The sequence below is a fragment of the Odocoileus virginianus genome, chromosome 31 (assembly GCF_023699985.2).
Source record: "Odocoileus virginianus isolate 20LAN1187 ecotype Illinois chromosome 31, Ovbor_1.2, whole genome shotgun sequence".
Lineage (NCBI taxonomy): Eukaryota > Metazoa > Chordata > Mammalia > Artiodactyla > Cervidae > Odocoileus > Odocoileus virginianus.
The window spans coordinates 37,236,406-37,241,617 of record NC_069704.1 but is presented as its reverse complement, the minus strand read 5'-3'; the positions used below and the strand labels follow the sequence as shown (position 1 = coordinate 37,241,617).

At 39.6% G+C, this 5,212-nt stretch overlaps 1 pseudogene; it reads left to right on the top strand.

Annotated features, from left to right (window-relative positions):
• The first annotated feature begins 1,206 nt into the window (after window positions 1-1,206).
• LOC110126233 (transcription initiation factor TFIID subunit 12 pseudogene) lies at window positions 1,207-2,007 on the top strand (annotated as a pseudogene).
• The last annotated feature ends 3,205 nt before the right edge of the window (window positions 2,008-5,212 follow it).

Sequence of the window (5,212 nt, the reverse complement as noted above, 5' to 3'; positions counted from 1 at the left end):
TCATCAAGAAAAAAGGAGAATAATCAAACCAACAAAATTAGAAATGAAAAAGGAGAGGTTACAACAGGCAATGCAGAAATAGCAAAGATTATAAGAGATTCTTATGAGCAACTGGCAATATATGGCAATAAAATGGATAACATGGAAGAAATGGACAGATTCTTAGAAAAGTTCAATCTTCCAAGACTGAACCAGGAAGAATTAGAAATTATGAACAACCCAATTACAAGCACTGAAATGGAAACTGTGGCCAAAAATCTCCCAAAAAACAAAAGCCCAGGACCAGATGGTTTCACAGGGGAATTCTATCAAACATTTAGAGAAGAGATAATGCCAATCCTTCTAAAACTCTTTCAAAATATTGCAGAGAAAGGAACACTTCCAAACTCATTCTACAAGGCCACCATCACCCTGATACCAAAACCAGACAAAGACAACACAAAAAAAGACAACGACAGACCAGTATCACTGATGAACATAGATGCAAAAGTCCTCAACAAAATTTTAGCAAACAGAATTCAGCAACACATCAAAAAGCTCATATACCATAATCAAGTTGTGTTTATTCCAAGAATGCAAGGATTCTTCAATACACACAAAATAATCAATGTGATACACCATATTAACAAAGTGAAAGGTAAAAACCATATGATAATCTCAATAGATGCAGAAAAAGCCTTTGACAAAATTCAGCACCCATTTATGATTAAAACTCTTCCCAAAAATGGGCATAGAAGGAACCTAAGGCCATATATGATAAGCCTACAGCAAACATTATTCTCAATGGTGAAAAACTGAAAGCATTCCCCCTAAGATCAGGAACAAGACAAGGGTGTCCACTTTCACCACTACTATTCAACATAGTTCTGGAAGTCCTAGCTACAGCAGTCAGAGAAGAAAACAGAAATAAAAGGAATCCAGATTGGAAAAGAAGAAGTAAACCTCTCACTGTTTGCAGATGACATAATACTGTATATAGAAAATCCTAAAGATAGTATCAGAAAATTACTAGAGCCAATCAGTGAATTTAGCAAAGTTATAGGATACAAAATCTATACACAGAAATCACTTGCATTTCTATATACTAACAATGAAAAATCAGAAAGAGAAATTAAGGAATCAATCCCATTCACCATTGCAACAAAAACAATTAAATATCTAGGAATAGAGTCAGACAGGCTGCTGAGATGAACGCTTCACTGGGGCAGTCTCTGCACATCATGGGGAGATAGACGCTGCTGCCTGTGAGTCTTGGGCCCTGGCAGCTGAGGAAGAAGAGCAGGAGGAAAGAGTCAGGACCCAGACCCACAGTGTTGATTGGCCTTGGTCCTCATAGCTCCAAAAAGAAACAAGATCTCGATAAGCTCTATGAGCTGAATTCCAAAGCAAGACAGATTATGAACCAGTTTGGCCCCTCAGCCCTAATCAACCTGTCCAATTTCTCATCAATAAAACCGGAACGAGCTAGCACCCCTCCACAAGGCTCCATGGCCAATAGCACTGCAGTGTTAAAGATCCCAGGCACTCCTGGGACAGGAGGGCGTCTCAGCCCTGAAAACAATCAGGTATTGACCAAGAAAAAATTACAGGACTTAGTCAGAGAAGTGGATCCTAATGAGCAATTGGATGAAGATGTGGAGGAGACGCTGCTGCAGATTGCTGATGATTTTATTGAGAGTGTGGTGACAGCTGCCTGCCAGCTTGCTCGGCATCGCAAGTCCAGCACCCTGGAGGTGAAAGATGTCCAGCTACATCTAGAACGCCAGTGGAACATGTGGATCCCAGGGTTTGGCTCTGAAGAAATCTGACCCTACAAAAAAGCTTGCACCACAGAAGCTCACAAACAGAGAATGGCGTTGATCTGGAAAACAACCAAGAAATAATGCAGGGAAAGGTCAGGGGATGGACAGCAATGTATTTGGAGATACTTGAGCTGAGATCTCAGCCATCTCATCCTTGGATTTTTTTTTTTAATGCTTTACAGAGAAGCATATATTTTTTATTAACAGTGCAGCAATAGCTATAATGACTGAGAGAACCTGCCAAAAGAATAAAGCCTCCTACCCGCCCCCCAAAAAAAATATCTAGGAATAAACTTACCTAAGGAGACAAAAGAACTGTACACAGAAAATTATAAGACACTAATGAAAGAAATCAAAGATGACATAAACAGATGGAGGGATATATATCATGTTCCTGGGTAAGAAGAATCAATACTGTGAAAATGACTATACTACCAAATGCAATCTACAGATTCAATGCAATCCCTATCAAATTACCAATGGCATTTTTCACAGAACTAGAACAAAAACTTTCACAATTCATATGGAAACACAAAAGACCCCAAATAGCCAAAGCAGTCTTGAGAAAGAAGAATGGAGCTGGAGGAATCAACCTTCCTGACTTCAGATTATACAACAAAGCTACAGCCATCAAGACAGTATGGTGCTGGCACAAAAACAGAAATATAGGCCAATTGAACTAGCTAGAAAGCCCAAAAGTAAACCCATGCATCTATGGGTACCTTGTTTTTGACAAAGGAGGCAAGAATACACAATGGGGCAAAAACAGCCTCTTCAATAAATGGTTCTGGGAAAACTGGACAGCTACATGGAAAAGAATGAAATTAGAACCCTTCCTAACACCATACACAAAGATAAACTCAAAATGGATTAAAGACCTAAATGTAAGACCAGAAACAATAAAACTCTTAGAGGAAAACATAGGCAGAACACTCGATGATATAAACCAAAGCAAGATCCTCTATGACCAACCTCCTAGTGTAATGAAAATAAAAACAAAAGTAAACAAGTGGGACCTGATTAAACTTAAAAGCTTTTGCACAGCAAAGGAAACTATAAGCAAGGTGAAAAGACAGCCTTCAGAATGGGAGAAAATAATAGCAAATGAAACAACTGACAAAGGATTAATTTCCAAAATATACAAGCAGCTCGTACAACTCAATACCAGAAAAACAAACAACCCAATCAATAAGTGGGAAAAAGACCTAAACAGACATTTCTCCAAAGGAAACATACAGATGGTTAACAAACACATGAAAAGATACTCAGCATTGCTCATTATTAGAGAAATGCAAATCAAAACTACAATGAGATATCACCTCACACCAGTCAGAATGGCCACCATCAAAAAGTCTACAAACAATAAATGCTGGATGTGGAGAAAAGGGAATGCTCTTGCACTGTTGGTGGGAATGTAAATTGATACAGCCACTATGGAAGACGATATGGAGATTACTTTTAAAACTAGGAATAAAACCACCATATGACCCAGCAACCCCACTCCTAGGCATATACCCTGAGGAAACCAATATTGAAAAAGACACATGTATCCCACTGTTCATTGCAGCACTATTTACAATAGCTAGAACATGAAAGCAACCTAGATGCCCAAGGACAAATGAATGGATAAAGAAGTTGTGGTACATATACACTATGGAATATTACTCAGCCATAGAAAGGAATGCATTTGAGTCAATTCTGATGAGGTGGATGAACCTAGAACCTGTTATACAGAGTGAAGTGAGTCAGAATGAGAAAGATAAATATCAGATTCTAACACATATATACCAAATCTAGAAAAATGGTACTGAAGAATTTATTTATAGGAGAGTAATGCCAAAAAATTGATGCTTTTGAACTGTGGTGTTGGAGAAGTCTCTTGAGAGTCCTTTGGACTGCAAGGAGATCCAACCAGTCCATCCTGAAGGAGATAGGTCCTGGGTGTTCATTGGAAGGACTGATGCTGAAGCTGAAACTCCAGTACTTTGGCCACCTCACGAGAAGAGTTGACTCATTGGAAAAGACCCTGATGTTTGGAGGGATTGAGGGCAGGAGGAGAAGGGGACGACAGAGGATGAGATGGCCGGATGGCATCACCGACTCGATGGGCATGAGTTTGAGTGAACTCTGGGAGTTTGTGATGGACAGGGAGGCCTGGCGTGCTGCGATTCATGGGGTCCCAAAGAGTCGGATACTACTAAAGAGTCGGATACAACTGAGCCACTGAACTGAACTGAATGGAGAAACAAACATAGAGAATAGACTTATGGACATCGGGAGAGGGGAGGAGTGGGTGAGATGTAGGGAAAGAGTAACATGGAAACTTACATTACCATTTGTAAAAGAGTTAGCCAGTGGGAATTTGCTGTATGGCTCAGGAAACTCAAACAGGGGGTCTGTATCAATCTAGAGGAATGGGATGGGAGGAAGGTTCAAAAGAGAGGGCATATATTTATACCTATGGCTGATTTATGTCGAGGTTTGACAGAAAACAACAAAATTCTATAAAGCAATTATCCTTCAGTAAAAAGATAAATTAACAATACTGCAAGAAATTTGTATGCCTAAAACAAGCACACCAAGTACCCCTAACCAGGTTAGGAGGTATACAGGGCTATCATCTTCACCACCCTGTCCTAGGGATGAAGCCCCACATGATTTCCATGTGAGGGTCCCCTGGGTACCTGGGAGCACTAACAACCTGGGTCCCATGCGCTAAGTCGCTTCAGTCGTGTCCGACTCTGTGACCCCACGGACTGTAGCCCGCAAGACTCCTCTGTCTGTGGGATTCTCCAGGTATGGATACTGGAGTGGGTTGCCATTTCCTTCTCTAGTGAATCTTCCTGACCCAGTGATCATACCCAAGTCTCCTGCATTGGCAGGCAGATTCTTTACCACTAGCACCACCTGGGAAGCATTTAATGCCTTGACTTATTATTTCATTATTAACTCACATTGCTGGACATGTCCACTGCATGGTGTCAATGGAAAACATAATTGTAACTGAAATGACTGGGAGATACTGTATATGTTGCACAAAAAAAAAGTCACTAATGAATTCATTATTATGTAATTGAGGCTTCAGGATGCTTTGTTTTTTTCAAAAATTCTTGGGTTTTTATGTTAAGAGAATTATAGTGTTCTCTTTTTAACTTTCAGGGGGAAAAAAAGATAGTTTTAGGTGAAGTATTATCATTTTTCCCACTTAAAAAAAATGTTTCCCACTCACAAAAAAAATGTCATTTAGCACATTTTCAGGAAAGAGTGAGTTTTAGATATCATCAAGGAATGACTATTTCAATGGGAAGTTAGAACTAAGTCAGCATTCCTAGCCAATGGCATTTTCCTGTCCCTGCTTTAAAAGAATTTTTTCTTACTTTATATCAGAGTATAACCAATAACAACATGGT